General features: G+C 36.5%; 1 protein-coding gene and 1 long non-coding RNA gene across 4 annotated transcripts in view; one reads left to right on the forward strand and one right to left on the reverse strand.

Moving 5' to 3' along the window:
• Positions 1 to 19,000, forward strand: part of IMMP2L (inner mitochondrial membrane peptidase subunit 2) — a 957,053-nt gene that overhangs the window by 309,995 nt on the left and 628,058 nt on the right. The window lies entirely within an intron of this gene.
• Positions 965 to 18,763, reverse strand: LOC120877786. Its single transcript, XR_005724398.1, has 3 exons — positions 18,677 to 18,763; positions 14,171 to 14,179; positions 965 to 974 (listed from the first exon to the last, which is right to left on the reverse strand). It is a non-coding gene; the product is annotated as an uncharacterized LOC120877786 (long non-coding RNA).

The following is a 19,000-nucleotide window of genomic DNA, read 5'->3' on the forward strand; positions in this document are numbered from 1 at the left end:
TGACTGGCGTGAAGTGGTAGGTACATCATTGTGGTTTTGATTTGCATTTCTCTGATAATGAGTGATGTTGAGCATCTTTTCATGTGTTTGTTAGCCATCTGTATGTCTTCTTTGGAGAAATGTCTATTTAGATCTTTTGCCCATTTTTTGATTGGGTTGTTTATTTTTCTGGAATTGAGCTGCAGGGGTTGCTTGTATATTTTTGAGATCGGTTATTTGTCAGTTGCTTCATTTGCTATTATTTTCTCCCATTCGGAAGGCTGTCTTTTAACCTTGCTTATAGTTTCCTTTGCTGTGCAGAAGCTTTTAATTTTAATTAGGTCCCATTTGTTTATTTTTGCTTTTATTTCTAATATTCTGGGAGGTGGGTTATAGAGGATCTTGCTGTGATTTTTGTTGGAGAGTGTTTTGCCTATGTTCTCCTCTAGGAGTTTTATAGTTTCTAGTCTTACATTTAGATCTTTAATCCATTTTGAGTTTATTTTTGTGTATGGTGTTAGAAAGTGTTCTAGTTTCATTCTTTTACAAGTGGTTGACCAATTTTCCCAGCACCACTTGTTAAAGAGATTATCTTTTCTCCATTGTATATTCTTGCCTCCTTTGTCAAAGATAAGGTGTCCATAGGTGTGTGGATTTATCTCTGGGCTTTGTATTTTGTTCTTTTGATCTATGTTTCTGTCTTTGTACCAGTACCATACTGTCTTGATGACTGTGACTTTGTAGTAGAGCCTGAAGTCAGGCAGGTTGATTCCTCCAGTTCCGTTCTTCTTTCTCAAGATTGCTTTGGCTATTCGAGGTTTTTTGTATTTCCATACAGATTGTGAAACTATTTGTTCTAGCTCTGTGAAAAATACTGTTGGTAGCTTAATAGGGATTGCATTGAATCTATAGATTGCTTTGGGTAGTATACTCATTTTCATTATATTGATTCTTCTGGTCCATGAACATGATATATTTCTCCATCTATTAGTGTCCTCTTTGATATCTTTCACCACTGTTTTTATAGTTTTCTATATATAGGTCTTTAGTTTCTTTAGGTAGATATATTCCTTTTATTCTTTTCATTGCAATGGTGAATGGAATTGTTTCCTTAATTTCTTTATTTTCTCATTATTAGTGTATAGGAATGCAAGGAATTTCTGTGTGTTGATTTTACATCCTACAATTTTACTATATTCATTGATTAGCTCTAGTAATTTTCTGGTGGAGTTTTTAGGGTTTTCTATGTAGAGGATCGTGTCATCTGCAAACAGTGAGAGTTTTACTTCTTCTTTTCCAGTTTGGATTCCTTTTATTTCTTTTTCTGCTCTGATTGCTGTGGCCAAAACTTCCAGAACTATGTTGAATAGTAGTGGTGAAGTGGGCACCCTTGTCTTGTTCCTGACTTTAGGGGAAGTGCTTTCAGTTTTTCACCATTGAGGATGTTTGCTGTGGGTCTGTCATATACAGCTTTTATTATGTTGAGGTATGTTCCTTCTATTCCTGTTTTCTGGAGAGTTTTTATCATAAGTGGATGCTGAATTTTTCAAAGGCTTTCTCTGTATCTATTGAGATAATCATATGACCTTTATTTTTCAATTTGCTAATGTGGTGTATTACATTGACTGATTTGCGGATATTGAAGAATCCTTGCATCCCTGGGATAAAGCCCACTTGGTCATGATGTATGATCTTTTTAATGTGTTGTTGGATTCTGATTGCTAGAATTTTGTTAAGGATTTTTGCATCTATGTTCATCAGCAATATTGGTCTGCAATTTTCTTTTTTTGTGGCATCTTTGTCAGGTTTTGGTATTAGGGTGATGGTGGCCTCATAGAATGAGCTTGGAAGTTTACCTTCCTCTGCAATTTTCTGGAAGAGTGTGAGTAATATAGATATTAGCTCTTCTCTAAATTTTTGGTAGAATTCAGCTGTGAAGCCGTCTGGACCTGGGCTTTTGTTTGCTGGAAGATTTCTGATTACAGTTTCCATTTCCATGCTTGTGATGGGTCTGTTAAGATTTTCTATTTCTTCCTGGTTCAGATTTGGAAAGTTGTACTTTTCTAAGAATTTGTCCATTTCTTCCACGTTGCCCATTTTATTGGCATATAATTGCTGATAGTAGTCTCTTATGATCCTTTGTATTTCTGTGTTGTCTGTTGTGATCTCTCCATTTTCATTTCTAATTTTATTGATTTGATTTTTCTCCCTTTGTTTCTTGATGATTCTGGCTAACGGTTTGTCAATTTTATTTATCCTCTCAAAGAACCAGCTTTTGGCTTTGTTGATTGTGGTTATGGTCTCTTTTGTTTCTTTTGCATTTATTTCTGCCCTAATGTTTAAGACTTCTTTCCTTCTACTAACCCTGGGGTTCTTCATTTCTTCCTTTTCTAGTTGCTTTAGGTGTAGAGTTAGGTTATTTGTTTGACTTTTTTCTTGTTTCTTGAGTTATGGCTGTTGCTATGAACCTTCCATTTAGCACTGCTTTTACAATGTCCCACAGGTTTTCGGTTGTTGTGTTTTCATTTTCATTCGTTTCTATGCATATTTTGATTTCTTTTTTGATTTCTCCTGTGGTTATTCAGCAGCGTGTTGTTTAGCCTCCATATGTTGGAATTTTAAATAGTTTTTCTCCTGTAATTGAGGTCTAATCTTACTGCATTGTGGTCAGAAAAGATGCTTGGAATGATTTCAATTTTTTTGAATTCACCAAGGCTAGATTTATAGCCCAAAATGTGATGTATCCTGGAGAAGGTTCCGTGTGCACTTGAGAAAAAGGGGAAATTCATTGTTTTGGGGTGAAATGTCCTATAGATATCAATTAGGTCTAACTGGTCTATTGTATCATTTAAAGTTTGTGTTTCATTGTTAATTTTCTGTTTAGTTGATCTATCTATAGATGTGAGTGGGGTCTTTAAGTCTCTCACTATTATTGTGTTATTGTTAATTTCCCCTTTCACACTTGTTAGCATTTGTCTTACATATTGCAGTGCTCCTATGTTGCTGCTGCTGCTGCTGCTAAGTTGCTTCAGTCGTGTCTGACTCTGTGCGACCCCAGAGATGGTAGCCTACCAGGCTCTTCTGTGCATATATATTTATAATTGTTATATCTTCTTCTTGGATTGATCCTTTGATCATTATGTAGTGGCCGTCTTTGTCTCTTTCCACAGCCTTTGTTTTAAAGTCTATTTTATTGGACATGACTATTGCTACTCCTGCTTTCTTTTGGTCTCTCTTTGCGTGGAATATCTTTTTCCAGCCCTTCACTTTCAGTTTGTGTGTGTCCCTGGTTTTGAGGTGGGTCTCTTGTAGACAACATATATAGGGGTCTTGTTTTTGTATCCATTCAGCGAGTCTTTGTCTTTTAGTTGGGACATTCAACCCATTTACTTTTAAGGTAATTTTTGATAAGTATGATCCCATTGCCATTTACTTTATTGTTTTGGGTTTGAGTTTATACACCCCTTTTGTGTTTCCTGTCTAGAGGAGATAACTTAGCATTTGTTGGAGAGCTGGTTTGGTGGTGCTGAACTCTCTCAGCGTTTGCTTGTCTGTAAAGCTTTTGATTTCTCCTTCATATTTGAATGAGATCCTTGCTGGATACAGTAATCTGGGTTGTAGGTTATTTTCTTTCATCACTTTAAGTATGTCCTGCCATTCCCTCCTGGCCTGGAGAGTTTCTATTGAAAGATCAGCTGTTATTCTTATGGGAATCCCCTTGTGTGTTATTTGTTGTTTTTCCCTTGCTGTTTTTAATATTTGTTCTTTGTGTTTGATGTTTGTTAATTTGATTAATATGTGTCTTGGGGTGTTTTGCCATGGGTTTATCTTATTTGGGACTCTCTCGGTTTCTTGGACTTGGGTGATTATTTCCTTCCCCATTGTAGGGAAGTTTTCAACTATTATTTCTTCAAGTATTTTCTCATGGTCTTTTTGTCTTCTTCTGAGACTCCTATGTTTCAAATGTTGGGGCATTTAACATTGTCCCAGAGGTGTCTGAGATTGTCCTCATTTCTTTTAATTTGTTTTTTCTTTTTCCTCTCTGATTCATTTATTTCTACCATTCTATCTTCTACCTCACTAATCCTATCTTCTGCCTCCATTATTCTACTATTTGTTCCCTCCAGAGCATTTTTGATCTCATTTATTGCATTAGTTATTATATATTGATTATTTTTTATTTCTTCTAGGTCCTTGTTAAACCTTTTTGCATCTCAGTCCTTGCCTCCAGGCTAGTTATCTGTGATTCCATTTTGATTTCAATATTTTGGATCATTTTCACTATCATTATTCAGAATTCTTTATCAGGTAGATTTCCTATCTCTTCCTCTTTTGTTTGGTTTGGTGGGCATTTATCCTGTTCCTTTACCTGCTGGGTATTCCTCTATCTCTTCATCTCGTTTATATTGCTGTGTTTGGGGTGGCCTTTCTATATTCTGGCAGCTTTTGGAGTTCTCTTTATTGCGGAGTTTCCTCGCTGTGAGTGGGGTTGTAGAGGTGTCTTGTCAAGGTTTCCTGGTTAGGAAAGCTTGTGTTGGTGTTCTGGTGGGTGGAGCTGGATTTCTTCTCTCTGGAGTGAAATGAAATGTCCAGTAATGAGTTATGAGATGTCAGTGGGTTTGGAGTGACTTTGGATAGCCTGTATATTGAAACTCAGGGCTGTGTTCCTGTGTTGCTGGAGAATTTGCGTGGTATGTCTTACTCTGGAACTTGTTGGCCTTTGGGTGGTGCTTGGTTTCAGTGTAGGTATGGAGGTGTTTGATGAGCTCCTGTCGATTAATGTTCCCTGGAGTCAGGAGTTTTCTGGTGTTCTTAGGACTTGGACTTAAGCCTCCTGCTTCTGGTTTTCAGTCTTATTTTTACAGTAGCCTCAAGACTTCTCCATCTGTACAGCACCATTGATAAAACATTTAGGTTAAAGATGAAAAGTTTCTCCATGGTGAGGGACACCCAGAGTGGTTCACAGAGTTACATGGAGAAGAGAAGAGGGAGGAGGGAGATAGAGGTGACCAGGATGAGATGAGGTGGAATCAAAAGAGGAGAGAGGAAGCTAGCCAGTAATCACTTCCTTATGTGCACTCCACAGTCTGGACCTCTCAGAGATGTTCACGGAGTTATTCAGAAAAGAGAAGAGGAAGGAGACAGAGGTGGCCAGGAGGATAAAGGGGGGGATCAAAAGGAGAGAGAGAGATCCAGCCAGTAATCAGTTCCCTAAGTGTGCTCCACCATCCGGAACACACAAAGAGATTCACAGAGTTGGGTATAGAAGAGAAGGGGAAGGAGGAGATAGAGGCGACCTGGTGGAGAAAAAGGGAAGGGCAAAGAGGGAGAGAGCAGTCAAGCCAGTAATCTTGCTCCCAGGTAAAAATGGGTACTGAAGATTGTGTTCTTAAAGGTACAAAATTGATAAAGTGAAAGTGAAGTCGCTCAGTCGTGTCCGACTCTTTGCGACCCCATGGACTGTAGCCTACCAGGCTCCTCTGTCCATAGGATTTTCCAGGCAATAGTACTGGAGTGGATTGCCATTTCCTTCTCCAGGGGATCATATATATATGAAGTTTGCTTTAAAAAAAAATAGGGTCTCTCTTTTTTTTGCAAAGTAATAATAGTACGTTATAAAAATGAAAATTAAAGGAGTAATAGAGGACTTAAAAATAAAAAAAAATAAGGAATGATAGTAAAAATAGTAAAAATATTTCTAGGACTTTCTCTTGTGTTGTTGTGGGCAGTGTGGGGTCAGTTCATTTTCAGATAATTCCTTGATCCAGCTTATATTTCTCAAGATCTATAGGCCCCTTCCTATGTAGTCAGTACTAACTACAGGGTTTTAATCTATAGCTTCTTCTGTTTGCTGGTCTCTTTAGTGTCTAATTTCCGCCCTGACACAAGGGGGCGGTGGTGGACACTTTTTTAGGCTCACTTGTTCAGTTGCACTGTGGGGAGGGAGGGACGCTGCAAACAAATAACACTGGCATGTGCTCACAGTGTCTCGGCCACACTGGGTTTGTCCCCGCTCACGGCATGTGTGCTTTCCCTGTCTACACTGCTTAGGCTCTAGGTTGCTCTGCCGGGAACTGTCTGAGGCTGGCCCTGGGTTGTATGCACTTCCCAGGTCTAAGCTTCTCAGTTTCAGGTACTCGGGCGCAGACTCGGTTGGGCCTGTGTTTTGTGCCCTTCCCAGATCCGAGCAGCTCAGGTGACCAGGTGTTTGGTGAGCGTGGTCCCTGTGACTTATCACCTCGCCTGTCCCTGCTGCTCGATTTTCTGGGTGTACAACTGGCACACCTTCTCAGGCAGATGTTGACCATCCAGAATTCCAAGAAGTCTTGGTTAGCAACGAAGCCTGCTTGCAGTTTGATAGATAATGCCTCTCTGGGGCTACGATTGCCCCCTTCCAGTTCTGGCTGCCCTCGCCTTCCTATCACCGGAGGGGAATAGGACGGTCTGCAGCTGGTTAGTTCTGCTCAGTCCTTTGTTCTGTGAGCAGGCCTGGTGGTGTCTTAGGTTAGGGCTTTTCGTGTGGTAGTTATCCCACAATCTGGTTTGCTAGCCCAATTTAGGTCCCTCAGATTGCCCTGGGGGCATTCAGGCCCGGTCCTTATTCTAAGCAATGCAGCCCGCGCCTCCTTGCCCAGCCCCTGCTTTCTAGTGGCGAGTGCAGGTGTCTGTGCTGCTTCTCTGCTGGGGGAGTTACCGTTGGGCTCATAATCTGTGGGTTTTAATTATTTATTTATTTTTCCTCCCGGTTATGTTGCCATCTGTGGTTCCAAGGCTCACCACAGACTCCGCAGTGAGAGTGTTTCCTGGTGTTTGGAAACTTCTCTGTTTTTTAAGACTCCCTTCCCGGGACGGAGCTTCGTCCCTACCTCTTTTGACTCTCTTTTTGTCTTTTATATTTTTTCCTACCTCCTTTCGAAGAGAATGGGCTGCTTTTCTGGGTGCCTGATGTCCTCTGCCAGCATTCAGAAGTTGTTTTGTGGAATTTACTCAGTGTTCAAATGTTCTTTTGATGAATTTGTGGGAGAGAAAGCGGTCTCCCCATACTATTCCTCTGCCATCTTAGGACTGCCTCCCCATGCTTTGTTTAATTATTGGTTCAAACGGCCTTTGGAAGAAGGTGTTTTAGAGATGTATAGGGGCGTATATTTTGTACCAGAGTAATCATTCACTGTGTTGTTTAAGCAAGTAAGTTACTTTAAATAAGCTCATAATGAGTTTTTAATTTATAGAGAAATGAATCAGTAGGGCAAAGAGAGGTGCAAAGTCTTAGACGAATTTGCCTTGTATAATAATTGAAGAATCACTTGAGTAAAATCCCCACTGAACTAGCTTTTGTTGGATGAAAGAATGCAATTATATTAAAAATGAATACTTCAGTGTAATATGAAACCGATGCTGCCTGAATTATTATGTGCCAAATTAGGTTGCTGTAAACAATAACAAAATGGGTGACTGTGCAAATGAAAGCACTGAGTTATTTAAACTTGCTGTAGCATGTTTAATGAGATGCAGTGAAAGCAGAAAATGTTTAATTTAGTAACGGGTGACCTGAATCAATCTGTCCTACAGAATGACAGGCTTTGGATTAATTTTCAGTTAAAACAAAATAACTGAATAACCACCCTTATTAATATATAATATAGACTATTGCACATTATTCTCTTTTAGTAAGAGAAACGGCATCTTTCAGGAAGAATTATAAGTTCCACATGAAACGCTGCTAACCAAATTAAGTCTTGTTTTTTTTCCTTAGAGAATCTGGCAATGCTTTGTGTTTCTGGTTGGATTATATTAAGATCATAATCTAATAAACCCCTTGAAGGAAAAACTTGTGGTATTGGTCTGGAATATAATTGTGTAAGCCTAGTCTATTTTTATTAATTATAGGCAGTATAAGGTGGTTAAATTAAAATGATAGACTCCTTTCATATTTAGACAAATCTGTGGAGTTGATGGTCTACTCAGATATTTCTTAGTTAAATACCTGAAATAGCTTTTTGCCCTTGTGTTTGCCTTCTTTTAGAGGCATCAGAATTCAGGAATGTTGAAAACTTCTTTCTCAGTGGGTGTGAATTCAGTATACCATGATATGTTTGGGCAACACAGGGCAGAGAGTTAAATTCTTGAAGGGCTGCTTTGTATCACTTGAGGGACACTCAGTTTTATGAGTTTCCTGTTATATGGAAAAACAATTCATGTTTTTACTCAAATTAAAAAAACTTTTCACTCTAGGCAGACTCTATAAAACAATGGACATAAAGTAAGCATCCATATGTTAATGAGAAGCTGCAAGTATCTTTAAAAAATGAAACTTATTTGGTGAAGTGAAATGCATTTTACTGTCTTAATCCTCCTTTAATGGGAAGTTTCCTTGATATATTTTACTCATTTGGCATTGGTTTCCAAACTGAATTAGAAGAAATAATGTGTAGTATCTTACACAATGAGCCAAAATGTGTCCCAAAGGTCATATTTGCAACCACTTTAGTATTAGGCATGTTATGATATTTCTGTGTCTAAATTCCACACAATTGTATAAGTATGGTATTTTTCTATAATACTGAATATTAGAGTCAAACATTATTTTGCAAATTCAAAAATTATTATAGTTCACATGTGCAGCAGTTGGAGATGTAAGACCTTAAATCTGGTTTAAAGGCAAAATGAAGTTTTACAAATGCTGTTTTATTACTCTGTAACTTTGGTAAATAACTGTTTTTATATTTAAAAACTTAATTACCATAATACTTTAAATCAAAAAGAAGAGTAGAAGCTATTTTTTTATGAGCTTGCTAGAATATTATCTAAATCAAGTGACTAACTCTTTTGTTTAAAGTAAAAACAATCTTGTTTTTCCAAAGAAACAGCACAGTAGTGTTTAATCTCTATGTGTAAATCACTGTGCTTTAGTTTCTTTTTGGAGAAAATTTTTCATGGTTTTATTCTTTTCAGTGATGAGGCTTTATACTGTTAGAACTATTGAATATCTCTAAAAATACAAGAAAAAAAAAAAGGCAAAAGCTTTTCTTGTCTCCAGAAACATTCCTTGGTAATTGTGGCTTTGAATAATAGAATGCAGATAAAGCTAGTATGTGGGAGTTATTTTCTAGTTAGAAACAGCGTATAGATAACCTTTTCTTGAAAAGAATTTTAATGTTTAGTTAGAACTTTTGATTTGAACAATGATTACTACAGGATGCTCTCTATACTTTAATTGTCCTAGAAATGCTCATGTGAACCAGAGCCTGAGCTTTGAAATTAGTAGTCCTCTTTTCAAATCCTTGCTTGTCTCTCTGTGGCTCCTTTATTTTTTAGATCCTGGACCTTAAGGCTTATCCTTCCTGAGGCTGATTTTTTTTCTTCACTTGAAAACTTGTGTTCATAATTCATAACCCACAGAGTTTTATTAGGGCAAAGTGGCACATACGTGAAAGTTTTTGTTAATTATATACTATAATATTATTATATATTATTAGACGGTACTCTATAAAGATATAATGAATCATTTTAAGTGGAGAATTTCTTTTTACAATGATCTCCACCTTCCTTTCTCTCTCACCATTCCTTTGTTCCTCTAATGTTATACTCTGAAATTTCAAACACTGTGTTTAAAATTGTGGCTGTTAATATTGTAATATGTTTGAGAAAACATTCTAACCTCATGGAAAATATGGTATTTAATTTGTGGTTGAATTATCTTTTTTTAATTATGATACTTGCAGTACTTTTGGAAGAGAAATTAGTCTCAGTATTGGCACCCATGTAGATCACTATGGGACAAATGCTTTAAAAATGTATTGATAATAAGCTTTTAAGTTAAGTTTCCTAAATGTCTTCTCATGGCTTGAAGTGCATTTCTTTTTGGTGCTGAAAAATATTCTATTGTCTGGATGGACCACAGTATACTTATTCATTCACCTAATGAAGGATATCTTGGTTGATTCCAAGTTTTGGCAATTGTGAATAAAGTTCATGAGGCTTTTGTGTGTACAAAGGTTTTTATTACTTTGGGTGAATTCTGAGGTACTTGATTGCAACATTTCCAATCAACTATAAGTAAAACAAGCTTTGAATCCCAGTTTTAAGGGAAATATGATTTCCTAACGAAGAATCCTATTGTTCACATTAGTAGACCTGTTTACAAAAATCCAGTTACTATTATATTTTGAGTTTTTAAAAATAAAAGTGTGTGGAAATGGAAAAAAAAGTACTTGTGGTGTTTATAATAGTAGGGGCTGTTAGAGTACAGGCGGAATTGCTTATAGATCTAGAAGTTTGATCAGTCCAGAATTGCTTGATATATTAGTTTGGAATATAGATTTAAAATGGGCTTCCCAGGTGGCGCTAGTGGTAAAGAACCCAATCTGCCAGTTCAGGAGACTTAAGAGACCTGGCTTCATTCCCTGGTTTGGGAAGATCCCTTGGAGAAGGGCATGGTAACCACTCCAGTATTCTTGTCTGGAGAATCCCATGGACAGAGGAGTCTACCAGGCTCCACGTCCATGGAGTTGCAAAGAGTTGGACATGACTGAAGTGACATAGCACACAAGCACATAGATTAAAAATGGAAAGTGATTATATCTGAATATGGGATCATTAAAAATTTTGACATCATATTACTAGAATTTCATTGGAGAGTTGCGTATAAGCTTGGTATGTGAAATCAGCATTGATAATGGCTGAAGATTGTTTTCCAGAAACAAAATGTACAGACTAGATAAGCATTTGTAAGTAACTTGATTTTTTTTTCAGTATATAAACTGTTAATACTTTGAGCTCGTCAATTATACAATAAACTAGTATTAGGTATGCTGGAAGTCCACTGTGAGGATTAAAATAGTACTGTGAGTACAGTACTGGGAAGTGAAATATCCTATTTCAGAGGAGTTTTTCATCCTTGAAATAGGATCCTGTGTTCATTTTTGTTTATCAGATCAGAGATTGATAGATGAATTTAAAAATGTTCCATATTGGCTATGGTCTGTATTTGTAAGCTTTCCTCTTGGCAGATTTGCATATATTCAAAGGCTTTTACGATCATTCAGGAATACTTAGGACCATCAACTTTGAGATGAGAAAATTCAAACCAAAGGCTGATTTCTGCCCAAATGAGAACACAACAGGTTGCCTTACTTTTCTCTACCATTAATAGCCACCAAAGCAAATTTTTATCACTCAGAAATTTCTTCCAATGAAGCTATTTGGGGAAACATGTTAGCTCAAATCTGAGATAACTTGTTACCTGTACTCTGTGTCTTAATGAATTTCTTCTAAACAGTCTTGCAATCTGTGGAGTTAGATAATTTCTAAAAATATTTTTGTATGGTACTTTGATGTTTTGATAAACATTTATTTAGTTGCCATTAAAAATTAATGTATTTTGCCTACAAATCTTGATTTCTGGTTTTCTTTAAATAAATGTTAAGTCAGGGCATGCTATACCTAAAACTCTGCCAGGTAGTGGTTTGGGAGGCTGTTATCATAGACCTTCTGAGTTCACTACAGGCCCCTTTGGGCCTGTTCACTTGCTTATATTGGTATTACTTGCCTGGCTTTTTGAAAGCATTTGATTTTTGTGAGCTTTTAGATAAAGTTGGATGTAGCAGGTTTTGAGAGCTTTAATACAAACTGATACCGACTTTGTGATTCTTGGTAAATTTGACCCAGTTAGTTTGTATGATTTTGCTGAAACACAATCTTTAGATCACCCTGACAAAAGCTCTTGGAGGGATTCCATCCATATATCATTGATGTTGCTTGCCATGACCTTGGCCTTGCCTTTCTCTAAAGGGCTTTATTTTCTAGCAGTCCCCACAGCCAAACAGAATCACATCTGACTTCTTACCTCTGAGCGTTGCGTGTTCTCCTGTCTGGAGCACTCTCCCACCCTTGTTTATCTGGCTTCACCTTGTCCTTCTGCTCCATGGACAGCCTTCCTCTTCTCCCTCTTCTTAGCTTGCTCACCATGCCTGGCTGAGGGCACTTTAAGACCCGGCAGGTGCCAGCTTTGTTTCACTCTACATCTACTCTCTGCAGGTGAATATTCATTAAATAAATGATTCTGAAGCTTTTCTGGTGTCATTTATGTGTCATAATTCCCTCACATCTTTGAAGTTTAGGTAGTTTATGTTTGGGGAAATGTTTCATCTTAGTGGAAAAATGACAAATCTCCCCCACCCATGCCCTACCACATACCCCCTTCTCCTCCCCTTAAGCCCCTTCCTTGCTTCCTGTAAATACTCTAGGCAGGACCTTTTATCGCAAAGAATTTTATTGGATTATAATGTCTTTTATCTTCTATATTCTCTTTCTTACCATATTTTACACTTAGAGTTGAAATTATTTGTAGAAATTAGAGGAAGCCTAGGTGATAGAATCCCAGGGATGGGGGAGTCTGGTGGGCTGCCATCTATGGAGTCACGCAGAGTTGGACATGACTGAAGTGACTTAGCAGCAACAGCAAGTGATAGTAGTAAAAGTTTTGCAAGGTTTTGATGCTCACCATATTTTTACTTTAAAAAAAACATTTTTATACAAATTCTAAATATTCATTCTTGTAAATAATGACATTGTCAATCTTGGAAGCTAGTAACTTTTTAAACATATTTTCAGCAAGACTAAGATTTTAGAATAATGCTCAATAGAAAACACCATTTTCTAATGTTAAGACTTTAAAAAGTCATGAATCAGAAACAATATCAAAAGATATCTCTGAATAATTATCTGCATATTATGCCAGTGTTACTAATCTTAAATAGATATTTCATGGGTTCTCAAAAATAGGATTTTAATTTAAATGCTTAAAATGTCCAATTTAGTGTTGGCTTCAAGCCTAATGCAACATTGGAGCCTCATATGATTCTTCAGAAGCTGGTATTCTTATTCTCTCCTGCCTTACATTCCAAATTATTCCCTACCTCTTTTCCCTTTTCCAATGGCAAGGTCCACTAACTTCTATCGTCTCAAGTTGTGTGACAATCATTTAAAATACCCCTGTGACAACATTTAGGATGCTTGCTCATTAGTCATACTACTTCATATCTCTGTAATCTGTTTGTCAAATCTGAGTTTATCCTTGACTGAGAATTTTTTTCACTGGCATATTTCTAATAGCCCATAAACACGAGTGCACACATGCACAGACCTGCGCACTCTTTGACTTCATTTGCTTTGTTGGTTGATGATGCCTACCTTTTGCATGATATGTGATGATTCCTACCACCAGATGAATAAACCATTGCTTCAGCTGAACTCATTCCTGATAGAGAGAATCCTGTATGTGAGTGTGGAATAGAAAGGAAGACCATTCTTCATACTCTTGAATGACCCACTTTAAGAAGCGATGGTTTGTGAGATCCCGAGATAGGTTCTCCTCTCCTTTTGTTAAAGCAAATTCTGTATCTCTTTTCTGTTCTTGTGACAGCTTTTTACAGATATGAGATGTTTTGTTAGGAGAGAGTGTACTAGGTGGGCCTTTGGAACAGAGCTTGTTTTAGAGAACACAACTCACGAAGAAAGCAGTTGATAGAGTGGCATTATGTTTTTAGATGGAAGATGGAAGTTCAATAGAAATAGTACTATCCCCTCAGATGGATAGTTTTTTTATCTTTAGAAGCAGTTTGTCAGTTTTTTTTTTTTTTTTTTTTTCGTGTCTGGCTCTTTGCGACCCCATGGATGGTAGCGTATCAGGATCCTCCGTCCATGGGATTTTCCAGGCAAGAGTACTGGAGTGGGTTGCTGTTTCCTTCTCCAAGTTTGTCAGTTTTTAATAACAAGAAGCAGATGTATGGAATTGAGTTTTTACTTCTCTAACATTGAAAGTTTTAATTCTGTAATAGATATAAGCTTCCTGTCATATAGGATTGTAGCCCAATACACTGAGGACTTTAAGAACTGTTGAAATAACTACTCAATGCGAGAATATCAACCTTGACAGCTTGAAAATTTGCTAGTGCAGAGTACACTCCTGACAGGGTGCTTCAGTTATGTTACAGGTTTTAATTCTGTAAGAGGTTTAGACTGAGGATTACTAGTGATGGTGAACACTTACAGCATATTAAGTATTTCATAATTCAGCATATTAATAAATATATATTTCATAATAAAAATAATCAATATTTCTAGAATGATTGAATGGCAAGTGAACAATGCAACATCAAGTTTAAAAAATGCTGTTTTTTCTGAAGCAAACTGCTATCTACTTGAGGTAAAAAGAATATGGCAGTTTTTTGTTTTTTTTTTTTGGTAACACTCTTTTTCACTTTTAGACACTTGAGTCACAAGGAAAAGTGCACAAAAAGAGATTTGTTATAGGACAAAAAATATATGGTCTTCTTTTCCTTCCCTAGTAAAATACAGCTTACTAAATGTAACAAAATAAGAAACAGTTATAGAAGACAGGATGATGGGTTGTTTCTAAATAATTGAGTCATTGTGGAAGATAACAGTATGTCAGAGTCCAAACTTAATTAGCTGACGAATATGCACATTATTTCTGTTTGCTTTTTGGAGAAATTCTAACATATCTCCATTCTTAGCTGCTCAGATTTGCTATTCTTCTATCATCAGTAATCATGGTCTAGCTGTGCTTTTGTCTTTGGTTGAGTTGAAAGAGCATTTAGAGTGGTCATCTGACATGTCTGGCAATTTGGTGATGCAGGAGGCCTTCAGAAGGAAGAGCAATTAAAAAAAAAAAAAAAGCCTCCAGCTAGCTTATTTGCATGATGAGTGACCCACTCAGTGAACTATAACTGATACACAAAGAACACGGGTGGTTTAGGTTAATGAATTGTTCTTTGAGTCCTGTTAGATTTTTTCCCCACCCCTTCAGTAACTGCTTTCCCCACTGTTCCTTTATCTGGGTCCCTGCATTGTGAAGTATTGTCATCCTGCAGTTCCCTTTTGTTTTCTTTTATGCTCCAGAGTTGGAACTGTGAAAGGCAGCTTCATTTATTGTTTAGTTGAATCAGAATGACTGCAATTCCACAAACAAATTGGACTTCAGTTAGGGGTGCTTTGTCATAAATAATCTTGGAAGAGACTGGATTCTTTCCTTGCTGATATACTTTCGCCATGTGTTAAAATCAGCATCCCAAAGAGATTGATTTGTTGCTAGTCTGAGTGATAGCTGAGCAGCACATGGCTGTCCTCATCCTGCTCTCTTGCTGTCTCTTTCCCTAAAGTATATTCAGCAATAATTTATGGTAAGGGAAACAAATATTCTATTTTCTCAATTATCCTTTTTAATTTAGCCTTCACCTCAAAACAAAAGAGTTCTACAATGCACAACCCTCTCAGTAAACACTTCTTCATTATCTGGAAAGAAACCTGTTTCACAGATTGATTAAGGGCATTTTTCTTAGTAGAGTCAGGTGGATCATACTTTCCAAATAGAATGTTAGGACATTTTAGAATTTAACAATATGTTTTCCCTACAGGCTTCAAATACCTAAACAATAATTGTGAACACCTATTTTCATTGACTGTAAAATTTTTTTTTTTGTCCATTATATTTATTTTGTTTCAAGTTATTTGAGGCTAGATATCATCTGGAGACGTAGAAAATCTGGTGGTTTCCTCCTTGGTGGAAAAGATATATATGTGTATATATGTATGTGTATGCATAAACATATTTATATATGTGTGTATAAATGTACTTTGTACTTGTGTATGAAGATATTAAAAGTGAAAAACAGTATTCGTTCAACTAGACATTGGTCCTTAACTATAAATGCCATAATAAGTAACACTTTGCTTTCTTGATTCATAAATGCTGTGGTCAGTTATATTCTGTCAGTAACAATTATTTCATATAAGTCGGATAATGGCATTAATTGGCATTAATATTTTTAATTGTTTTATTCATGCTTGATGCTTTACATGTGTTATTTAACTTGAAGCAGATATTATCTCCTTTCTTTCAGATGAGAAATTTAACATTTAGAACTGTTAAATGACTTACCCTCAAATCACACAGCTAGTAAGTTGTAGATACAGAATTTACATCTGTGTTTGTCTTGCTCCAAAGCTTGCATATTTCATCTTTGCCTTCAATTTACTGTCTTCTGTAGAGATAAAGTTTTGATGAAGCTGATCATATTTTCTATTTGATACATGATACAAAACAATGATGAGTGTGTTTAAGGTGATTTTTTTTTTTGCAAAGATCTACTTATACATTGGAATTATTTTCCACAAATGAGGCACACCCATGGTAACTTAGAGTATATTTACAGATATTTCAGATGAACATACTCTTATGGTAATATTCAAAGGCATATTTCATAGTTTTAGAAAATAAGATGCAAATATTAGTTAAATGTTTGTCTAATTCAAACATAAAAACATAAGGTATTGTTATATTAAGGGGTTTCAAGCAAGAGTGTGTGGATAACACATGTATACCTGTGGCGGATTCATGTTGATGTATGGCAAAACCAATACAATATTATAAAGTAATTAACCTCCAATTAAAATAAATAAATTTATATTTAAAGAAAAACAGTAAGATTGACTTGTGCCAGATGTGCTCAGGGATTACGGTTTTACCATGTGTGTTTTCGGTACTCGATGGTTTACATTTTAAAAGCATTTAGTGTTTATAAGACGTAAAGTCTGAGTAGGTCTTATATCTAATACATAGTTCATTGTGGCAGAGATTTAGGAGTGGGGATTAGGGTAGGTGATGATGTTTTATTTTTCTGACATCATACTAACATGCTTGAAAGAGAAATTTAGCAAAGCTAATTGGAGTGACTACCAGTACTATAAATTAGGTCCATAGCTTAGACCTATGAGTACTAGCCTTTATAACAGACTTGACAGCAACACAAATCTGTTAAAAAAAAAAAAAAATGGAACTGTTCCTGACATGAAATAATGGGATTGTCGTATAGAGAGCACACTGTGCAGTTTTTCCTTTTAATTACTGTATGATAACAAAATTGTTTTGCAGCTGATCCTTCTTCATTTCCATTTGCCTTGACTAAATCTCACACCTAGGAATTTGAAGCATGACAGACAACAGGTGTGAATCTGTACTAATGGCTGACTGTAGTTCCTATCCTTCCTTTAAAAATTGGCTATGTTGTAGACATCTGTAATACTGATCAAGACAGCCTTTTCCCCTATGTGTTTAATGTTCTCCAAACCATGGTTAGATGCTATGTCTGAATCAAATCACAAACTCAAGCCAGGTTATTAAATTACTCTTGCTAAGGAGAATAGATTTTAAAGGAATGATGAGTTTCAGTCAGTTAAGTGCAGCTGGCAAGCAGCCATTCATTATGGCGTAGTGTGACATTGATTTTTGACTAGAAGAAAAGGAGACATAGCAGTAACTCTGTATCCTTAAGGAAACATTCTATATTATTGATATACTTTGTTTCCTTAAAAGCCACTGCCAAAACTTTATTCAAATTGAATTTTGATTGTACTAATAAGGAAACCTATTCATTGTTGAAGTCAAAACATTCATTATTATGAAAATAAGGTGCTAATCCCAGACCATTACCTTAGCAACTATTTCTATCCCTCTTCCTTAAGGACACAAGACACAAGATGCTTTATTATAGACAAGAGCTTTTTTTTTTTTTAGCAAAAATTACAAAATACTCATAATTACCTTTAGTAGGAACATGTGGGCTGACTCATTGTGCAGATTAAATAGACTATTGAAACAAAATCAGTTGATTTGGCTCATTTTTTTTCTCCTACATTTTCTCCAGTGATTACTGTTCTCATCTACTTGCCAAATTGATGGGACTTGGCAGTAAAAAATAAGCAGTTGAAAATGTGGGAGATTAAGTTTTCTGAATTTCATAGAGAGTCATCAGAGGGAAAGAGTATGAAAAGAGTTGGTCTTCCTGGGTTGACAGGATGCATCATAAATTGTCTGTTCTCAGTTACAATCACCTAGACCTAATTTTAGAAACCTCACCTTAAGAGAGAGTTATTTTTGTTTTCCAGATTTGGATAAATACGGTAGATTCCACAAAGAAGGTGTTTGTAATTCTTGCATGACTTGTCTTTGTCTTGTCATTAAATGTCAGAACCTTAGATTCAAATTGTATTAAAAGTATGTGAAAATTAATGGTGGAAAGTGGTACAGTGTCTAATTTGCATAAATTAGGTCTTATGGAAAGTAGGGTCTAGGATACTGAATGTTGGCTTTGAGATCTGATCATAATGAAAGCTATTCACAATAAAGTCTATCTGCATAAAGCAAATAAGTGAGGGAGGTGGTTTCAGGACAGCAGGTAGTATTTACTCACAGCTGTAGCTTGGATAGCAAACTGGCTATAGAATAGTGTTGAATATAGTGGAGATTTGAGCCAGTCATTGTCGTTCCAATTGGCAGAGGCCTGGAATGAGTCCAGATTTGCGTATGAGAAAGATGTTCTAAGGCGGAGGCGCTGGAAGGGCTGCTGCTACTTTGGGCTTAGTGACAACAAGGCTGATTCATCTTCTTCAGCTCGATTGGGAGGGGGTGCATCTTGATCTTCTCTACTCCTCCTCCACTCTAATAATGGAAACTACAACTGCAGTTACAGCAAGTACACTGCACACATTCCAACTTAATTTTCAGAATAATTCTGAAAGATAGTTGTTGCTCTTATTTTTACAGATGTGAAAATTAAGATTCAGAGAACTTAGTCAAGGTCATTCAGCTCATATGTGGCACGATTTGCACTCAAACTAGGTCCAAGACTGATATGTAGTATTAATAAAGCATGAAAGAAGAAGAAAAAGAAAGGAAGGAAAAGATAAATTTGTTGGTTTTGGGAAAAAAAAAAAAGAACCAAACTGCTGTATTTAAAATTGCTTCTCAGGTGGCTCAGTGGTAAAATATCTGCCTGCCAATCAGGAGACACACATTTGATGATCCCTGGGTCAGGAAGATCCCCTGGAGAAGAAAATGTCATTTCACTCCAATATTCTTGCCTGGGAAATTCCATGGACAGTGGAGCCTGATGGGCTAGAGTCCATGGTGTCACGACTTAGCAACTGAACAACAATATTT

Source organism: Oryx dammah, unplaced genomic scaffold (genome assembly GCF_014754425.2).
Source record: "Oryx dammah isolate SB20612 unplaced genomic scaffold, SCBI_Odam_1.1 HiC_scaffold_18, whole genome shotgun sequence".
Classification (NCBI taxonomy): domain Eukaryota; kingdom Metazoa; phylum Chordata; class Mammalia; order Artiodactyla; family Bovidae; genus Oryx; species Oryx dammah.